The sequence below is a fragment of the Nicotiana tabacum genome, chromosome 16 (genome assembly GCF_000715075.1).
Source record: "Nicotiana tabacum cultivar K326 chromosome 16, ASM71507v2, whole genome shotgun sequence".
Taxonomy (NCBI): domain Eukaryota; kingdom Viridiplantae; phylum Streptophyta; class Magnoliopsida; order Solanales; family Solanaceae; genus Nicotiana; species Nicotiana tabacum.
In genome coordinates, this window is record NC_134095.1 from 105466613 (window position 1) to 105476383 (window position 9771).

The following is a 9771-nucleotide window of genomic DNA, read 5'->3' on the forward strand; positions in this document are numbered from 1 at the left end:
CCCCCCCACCCCCTTTAAAGGTTCGCCATTCACGACAAGTGAAGGTCCCATAATGCGAATTTGTTCATTTTTTTCTGCAAACCAATATAAGAGTTAAGGTATATTCGAAGTATAGAAAAAAAATCTTCCTTGAACTTCCGGAAAAAAAAATTGTTTGTCCATATTGAACATTGAGGAAAAAGGTTTAATTTTAGGTATATTTCTATATTTTTCCTTATAATAACTAGAGATTGTGTAGTTTATATTAATATTAAACCATTTATTCTTGAAGTTTCCCGTTTTTATTATCATTTTAGATTTTCTAAAATTTCGAATTCTGGAATTTTTTTTTCCTGCCAATTATTTTTTAAATTTCTATCTCTTTTTGGCAATTTTGAATTTTGAATTTTTTTTGCTCGAGTTTTCAATTTTTCCATTTTTCTTCCATACATTTAAATTAGTAAAAACTAAAATAATAAAAATAATACTCCATTTTACACTCCAAATTAAAAAATATTAATACACCAACAACACTCCATTTTAATAGTCTATATTCCAAAATTAATACCTTCATATGTTTTACACTTCAAGATAAAATTAGTTAATGGATTTAAAAAAGATTAATATTCCAAAATCAAAGATATATTTAAATATTAAAATACACAATTAATAATGCCATACATTTAACATTCCCAAAATAAAATTATTAATATCCAATAATAGACATATTGAAACTTTATTATCTTCCAAAAATAGGAGCTACAAAAATTAAAACTTTAAACTTTTGAGAAGAATCAGAAAGGAACTCTAAATCCTCTTATAACAATATTTTATAATTAATTTGTTATAAAATTACCAAAAACATAACGCTCTCTAGGTCCGAAGATTGGCGACTAGGAGACGACCATATGCGACTGCCATCGCGAGCTTCCCATGGCCATTACGGCCGGCGACCAGCCTTTTTACATGGCTGGTCAGCCCTCTCAAACCATCAGAACACCAAATAATCCAACAGTAACGATCCGGGCGGTCGTTTTGAGAGTTGTAGTTCTAATCCCTCATGTACTGCTCATTTTATGCTTAATAGTTGTTATGTGACTTGCCGGGTAATTAGTTTGGTTTCGGGGATGTATCAGAATGAGTTGAGACACTTAGTCTCACGATTGGGAGCTTTAGTTGAAAAGGTTGATCGGATATTGACATATGTGAAAACGACTCCATAATCGAGTTTTGATGGTTCTGTTAGCTCCGTTGGGTGATTTTCGACTTAGGAGTGTGTCCGGATAGTAATTTGGAGGTTCGTAGTTGAATTGGGGCTTGAAATGGCGAAAGTTAGAAATTTAGAGGTTTGACCGAGAGTTGACTTTGTGGTTACCGGACTCGGATTGGGGTTCTGGGAATTGGAGTAGGTCTGTTGTGTCATTTATGACTTGTATGCAAAATTTGACATGTAGCGAAATAATCGAGCGCAACGACCCAGATTACGAGGAGTATGCCGAGAGTATGATGCTAGACAATCTCCCGCAGGCAATCGAACAGGTGGAGAGTCAGAAAAAGTCCAACCTCGAAGAAACGGAAGTGATCAACCTTGGAAGTGAAGAAGACGTGAAGAAAACCAGGATCAACATTCATCTAGAAGCCAAGCAGAAGGAAAAGCTAGTTGAGCTCCTCCGACAGTATATTGATGTGTTCGCATGGTCATATGATGACATGCAGGGATTAAGCACTGACATTGTCTCGCAATGACTGCCCACCAATCCTACCTGACCGGTAGTCAAGCAGAAACCCAGGAAATTCAAACCTGATTTAAGTCTGAGGATAAATGAAGAAGTGACCAAGCAGACAGAGGCGAATATGGTAAAGGTCATCAATTATCCCAGCTAGTTGAAAAATATCATCCCAGTACCCAAGAAGGACGGAAAGATCAGAATATGTGTGGATTACCGAAATCTCAACAAAGTTAGTCCAAATGAGGATTTTCCCCTACCAAAAATCCACATCCTTATTAACAACTGCGCAAAGTATGAACTGCAGTCGTTTGTGGATTGTCTCGCTGGGTACCACCAAATCTTGATGCACAATGAAAATGCAGAGAAGAAAGCATTCACCACACCTTGGGGAGTTTACTGCTATAGAGTTATGTCGTTCGCTCTCAAGAACGTTGGCGCCACCTGCATAAGGGCCATGACGAACCTTTTTCACGACACGGTTCATAATGAGATTGAAGTGTATATGGATAGCATCATCATAAAGTCTAGAAAGAGCTCAGAGCACTTAGACGATTTGAGGAAATTTTTCGAGCACCTGCGAAGGTACAATTTGAATTTGAACCCGACAAAGTGCGCATTCAGAGTCCCTGCTGGAAAACTATTGGGCTTCATTGTAAGAAGGAAGGGGATAGAATTGGACCCTCAAAAATCAAGGTCATCCAGGAGTGGCCACCACCAAAGAGCAAGAAAGATGTAATGAGTTTCCTGGGTAGATTGAATTACATCAGTCACATCATAAGCCAGTCCACGGTAATTTGTAAACCCATTTTCAAGCTACTGAAAAAGGATGCTACCACAAAATGGATAGAAGAGTGCCAGAAAGTCTTCGACAAAATCAAGGAGTATCTATCTATTCCACCAATGTTGGTTCTCCCCGAACTAGGGAAGCCATTGTTACTATATTTCTCAGTCTTGGATAATGCCTTCGGTTGTGTATTGGGACAGCATGATAAAAATGGGAGAAAGGAACAGGCCATCTACTACTTAAGCAAGAAGTTTATGCCATATGAGGCCAAGTATACTTTGATAGAATGCACTTGTTGCACTCTGGCTTGGATTGCCTAGAAACTAAGGCATTATATGTTGACATACACTATGCATCTGATATCTCGGCTCGAACTGCTCAAGTATATCTTCCAGAAGCCGATGCCTATTAGAAAGCTAGCTAAATGGCAAATTTTCCTCAGCAAATTTGACGTTGTATACATAACTCAGAAGGCTATGGGAAAGCTTTATCCGACCACCTCGCAGAGAATCCGTTGGATGGGGATTACGAGCCACTTACTATGTATTTTCCTAATGAAGGAGTGTTGTTTGTTAGAGAAGATATTGGAGAATCGTATCCTGGATGGAGAATGTTTTTCGATGGAGTAGCAAACTTCAAAGGAGTCGGAATTAGGGCAGTCTTGATTTCGGAATCTGGACAACACTATCCAACATCGGCAAAGATAAAGATTCCCTTGTACCAATAATATGGTTGAATATGAAGCGTGCATCCTTGGGCTCAGAATGGTAGTCGATATAAACGTTAAATAAATTTTGGTCATAGGGAATTCCGATCTATTAATACACCAAGTTCAAGGGGAATTGTCCACCAAGAATGTTAAGGTACTTCCGTATTTGTGCTGTGTGAAGGAGATATGCAAGAGGTGCACGAAGATTGAGTTCAAGCACGTCCCAAAGATTAAAATGAGTTCATTAACGCCCTTGTAACCCTATCATCTATGATTCATCATCCAAACAAGAACTACATCGACCCTATCGAGGTAGAGATCAGGGATCAACATGTTTACTGCTTCTAGGTAGATGAAGAACCAGATGGTAAACCAAGGTATCACGATATCAGGAAATTCCTTGCAACCAGAGAATACCCAGAGAATGCTACTAATAGTCAAAAGAGAGCCCTCAAGAGGCTGGCAAACCCTTTTTTTCTCAACGGGGAAGTCATGTATAGGAGGACCCCAGATTTAGATTTGTTGAGATGTGTAGACATTGTCGAGGCAACCAGGCTATTGGAGGAAATACATGTAGGAATGTGCGGACCCCACATGAATGGGTTCATATTAGCCAAGAAGATCTTGAGAGATAGATACTTTTGGATGAGTATTGAAAGTGATAGTATCCACTACGTACAGAAGTGTCACTAGTTCCAGGTCCACGGGGATTTCATCCGAGTTCTGCCAAATGAATTAAACGTAATGGGTTCACCCTAGTCGTTCGCCGCTTGGGGCATGGATGTGAATTGACCTATAGAGCCTGCCACATTAAATGGACATCGCTTCATCAATGGGTCGAGGCATCTACTCACAAGGTCGTCACAAAGAAAGTAGTGGTAGATTTCATCCGGAACAACATCGTCTGCAGATTTGGAATACCGAAATCTGTCAGTACTGACAATGCCTCTAACCTCAAAAGCAACCTCATGAGATAAATCTGCGAGGCAGCCAACAAGAATATCAATAGAATTTTACAGAAAATAGTGGACAATCAAAGACAATGGCACGAGAAACTATCTTTCGCCTTACTAGGTAATCGGGCCACTGTGAGGACATCTACTAGGGAAACACCGTACATGTTGTATACATCACTGAAGATGTGATACCTGCAGAGGTCAAAATACCACCTTTAAGGGTCATTCAAGAGACAAAATTAGACGACGCAAAATGGATAGGGGTCAGACAGGAGCAACTTATGCTCATTGATGAGAAAAGAATGGATGCAGTATGCCATGGTCATCTATATCAGAATACGATGGCCAGTGCATTTAACAAAAGAGTGAAACCTCTCCAGTTCGTACTCGGAGCAGTTGGTCTTGATGAAAATCTTTCCCCACCAAGAGGAAGCAAAAGGAAAGTTCGTACCAACCTAGAAAGGTCCTTACGTGGTTTATCGAGCACTGTCGGGTAGAGATCTAATCTTGGAAGAAATGGATGGAAGAATCAACACGAAGCCTATCAACTCAAACACAATCAAGAGATACTACATCTGAAGATAGATAGAGTAGGGTTTTGATGTAACAAAACTACGTTCAACCTGGCTTCCCATGGAGAGATATATAGGCAATCCATGTAGGGTTCGGTCCCCCCTCCTTTTGTAATAGAAAAATCAAGTATCACTTTGTATGTTGCTCTGGAACTACGCCGACTTGATTTCCTTAGAAAGGAATACATATGCAATCCTCATTGGATTCAGTCGTCTTTTGTAATTGTACTAAGTCTTGCCCGATTCCAGTTCGATACGTAGGCAGTCTGAATCAAACTCAGCCATTTTCATTCTTAAGCTCATCATTTTGCATCTATTGTAATCGAACTATGCTTTGGCTTGATTCCATTTGGATACATAGGCTACATGAGTCAGGATCAGTCATCTTCATCACATTTTATCATAATCCATTAACTATTTTCAAAACTGATTCCATTTTGGATACGTAGGCAACTTGAAAAGGGTTCGGTCACAACCTTAGGAAAACCTTTGTATTGCATTAGATCGAATTAGGATGCAGTCGCAATGCCAAGCAACCGCGTTGTCAGAATCATCATGGAAGATCAACATTAACAAGACAAAGTTTTCAAGAATATATGCTCGCGTGCGGAGAACCTTTCATAACATGTCATAATCCAGAACGACGACATTTGCTTTTAAAAACAAAATTTTTAAAATGTTTTCTAAAAAATACAGTAATTTGTTCCACCTACCGAACTTCGTGGTGCAACCATGTCAAAGGCTGGGGCATACCAATACTGTGGTCACAGAAACCAACTTCCCCACCCCACTAAGAATATTTCTTTAAGTGCAGGGTCAAGAGGGAGCAAGGAAGCACTAAGACAACAATTGGAAAATTGACAGATCTGCCATCTTCCTAAGATTACCTCTCTTTCTCGTTTTTACTTGGACTTTTCTGGTACATCTAAGGCTAATCTTTGAATATTTTGCAGGTACCTTGAAGTCAGATTTCTAATACGGAAAAAACCTATATATAGCAAAATTGTCTGCTCAAACAATCGGAGCACCTTGTACAAAACGGACTGTTGGCTTCATTAATGGAAGCCCTGTATATAGGAAATCGCCTGCTCAACAAATCGGAGAACCTTGTACAAACGAGCCATCGTCTTCACCAATTGAAGTTTTGTATATAGCAAATTGTCAGCTCAATCGATCAGAGCGCCTTGTACAAATCGAACATCGGCTTCGCCAATCAGACCCTTGTATATATCAACTGTTCATCTCACCAATAAAAAATTTGCATTGCCAATACGTCGCAATGAATGCCAGAATAGATAGTCGCAAACCTCGTCACCGACGTTCTGCCAATCGATGGCCGCAACTTAGCTTCATAGTCAAGAGTATCTCTTAGGCATGATTTTATTTCATTTGCTATTACTTTGAATGTTTTGACGTTTTCTCATGCAGCTTCAGGCATGATTACGTTTTTTCACTCCCAAGCAGAGATTACTTTACATTTCAGTGCAAAGCTCTCCCAACAAGCAGAGAAGCACTCCACAAATCAAGCTCTCCCAAAAAGCAAAGACATTTCTCAATGCAAAGCTCTCCCAACAAGCAGAGATGTGCTCTATAAATCAAGCTCTCCCAACAAGCGGAGACAATTTTCAAATACTCTGATAGCTGTGGAACGGTACACAACCCGTCTAACAAATCAAGTCAAGATCAAGTATCTCATCATCCCAATCCCAAATAACAGTTCATCGGCAGCCATGCATCATCATTCCTACATTATTTACTTTGCATATTAATATATTCTGTATTGCAATATATGGTATGCATGTATTTCATTTGTATCAAACCATAGTTCTATGAGGGACAGCAAATCCATTAGCGGTCCAAGGATCAAAGTCCAAGCACAAAATGATCGGTAAAACTCAAAAAATTTCAAATCCTTCAAATCAAACCGCAAACTTCAAGCTATCATGAGTGTCCAATCCTTTGTCCCGCCGCATCGTTATAATACAATACTGGGGCAATTCCTGCGAGAATTGCTTCCTCAAAAAATCTTCACTCCAAAACTACATGAGGCTTAATCCTCGTTACGCCCGGTGTATGTAAGAAATTCAAAGCCAGAATTCGGCCCTAATCTCTGAAAAGTTCTTCCCAAAATCCTCCCAGATTCTTCCTTAACTCAATCTTGCAACTCATAATCTTCATGCCACTCCTGCAATGCATGCCTAAAGTCGGAACCAAATTCGCTTTGGTTCAATTTCTTTGCCCGAAAACTCTTTCATCGTCTCCGGTCAAAGAGGGCAGTTGTTGACGGCCAATTTTGACCCTCCCTTTTAAAATTAATTTATTTATACTTAATAATTTATAGTAAATATTTTTGAAAGTATTTTCTAGTAATAAATACCTATTTCTAAAATTAATTAATTATTAGTTTTGAGAATAATCACTCGGCATCTGTATTATGTAGTTATAAATATACTTATCATTGTTTAGATTATTAAAATAAAGTGCACCATATAAGTTTTATAATTAATTTAATGATTCATTTCCCAATTTTAACTAAACAAAGTCACTATGTTAATAATTCAAAGTTAGTGTCATAATTTAGGAGATAAAGTATTTTACAAATAATTGAAATAATTAGTAGTATATTCGATAATTATGATTTTACTATATTTTATTGAAAATTATTAAGTTTATTTAAATTAATTTCAAAAGTGATTAAAAGACAAAAGGCTACAATTGCAAATCTCCAATTAAACTTAAAGTGACTATTCTTTAAACTAATTTTGGCCCAGTGCAGGAGCCCAGTCCAAAAATACCCAACCCAAACAACCCCTTCAATCCATGTTGGCAATCCTTGCCATTACTTTTGAACCAATCACTACATGCCACATCACCGCCCCATCCCCTCACAAAAGAAACACAATTGATCTGAGCAATCCATCCCACAGATCAACGACTCTAAATTTTTTTCTCTATTTTCCTTTTTATTTTAGTAACCCAGCGAGCTTATCTTGACTGTTGAAACCAATGAATCTAACGGCCCTCAAATTTCGTCCATAAAAAGCGTTTAATCTCAAATTATCAGGACCATTGGTCTCAAGATCAATGGCCCAAATCCTATCTCTCAAACATAACTCAGAGACGGCCACCCCATCTCCCTAAACCCTAACCATTTTTCTTTTCACCATGCCGCCTCTCTTTCCTTCTCCTCTCTATTTTCTCTCATCTTTTCGAACCCTATCAGTCATGGAGCCTTGCACAACTAAGTGCAAGGTCACAAACCCTTCACCAAATCGTCCTTTCTTGATTCTTCGTCCCTAAATCCTGCTGATTTTCCCTTTTTTCTCTTCAAATCTGAGACACATGTCACTGCCAGTAAAGTTGAAGCAACCATTTCGTCTTTGTTCTTTCAAATCCAACTTGTAGAATCGTTTGCTTTGTCCCTAGGTTGTGAGATTAAATTCAAAAGCCCCAATTTAAAACCCTGGACCTAAATGACGAAACTTCATTTGTCTAATTTCCCTACTCACTTTTTCAAATCAAAGCATGCATGGCTATTATCTCCAGTCTCATCATTAATATTCGTTGTCCGGAGGTCAAACGAAGTGACCTATGGACAGTGGAGCTTTGACTAATGGACTCTCATTCTCAACGGTTGAATCCTTCAACCTTGTGCCTAGGTAAAGTTCTCAATGTTTTCCCCCTGTATTTCTCTAATTTTACCCGCCTTGATATCATTATCATTCTTTCATCACTCTCAACTATATAACTTGAATCTACTGAAATTCTAAAGGCTTTGAAGCCACTATAAATAGGAGCCTTAAATGATATTACCAAGAACACCAAAAACACCTAACAAAAGCAGAAAATCAATATAGTAGTATTTTAGAAAATCTTCAACTAAGGCTAAGTTCTTACTCGATTTCTGCTTTGGTTCTGAGTTACTCATTGGTTGAAGTTTTGAGTCCTTGGATCCTAAACGGCTAAACAAATTCTTATTTGTTCTGCTGCCCTAGAGAAGGTCAGTATACCTTCACCCCTTCTCTTTGATACTTGAATACCATGAACATGTTGTTGCCTTCTATTAATTGTATATGATCATGATGTTTGTCATAGTATACAAATGTTATTTTCAGTTCATGATAATGTTTTGTTAATTTATGGTCACTTGTTATGCTCCTAAGTATCTTTAATCAGTGTTGATTAAGCTGTTATGTGACCTCAATGACTTTCATTTCCGAATTCCAACAATCTACACGATTAAATTTTCTTAATGTGCCTTAATGACTTCTCATGTTCATCTAGACTTCATAGTTTCCATTGATGATTCTGGTGTGATCTCTATAAACTATTTTCCTGCATCGTGTTACTTTGTAGTCTAAGATTATTTGTTGATAATTCTAACTAGGATAAACTTGAGAGTACATAGTTTAATCCTTTACCAATTAACTCAAGCATGAGAACTTTAAGTGTTTAAGTATCCTCCTTCTCTGTATCAAATGTCTGTTAACTCTAAGAGTAACTTTCTGAGTTATCATTATGATAGTATTATGTTTATATCTAACTGTTTGTTGCGTGTATATGAGACAGTCTTATAAATCTGAACTTTTATAACCCTTCTGTATGTATATTCTGTTAAGATTAAGTTGTCCTTTTTTCATAAAAATAAGTCAACGTTATGTTATAGTTGAATGGTAATTGTTGTTAAGTTGAACATAGCTGCATCATGTTTATATGTAACTCTCAGCTGAGTTAAACCTGCTTAGTACATGACTCTTTATGTCTGTAATCTCCTTTATGACATTGTTGACTTTGTGAAGTTTAACCTTTCTTTGCAAGATCATTTAAAGCATCTATGTATAGTTAATTTTAAATGTTGTATATACCTCTGTTTGTCTTCATGATCCCTACTTTGTTTTGAAATTACACTTAGTCCTCTCTTTTCCTACTGATGAACTGAGCTCAATCTGTAAACCTTAATAGAACTTCTTATTTGCTACTGCCTAGACATAATGGTTTGCCTAAGGTTAATACTATTACGAGGATGTGATCTTATTGAGCA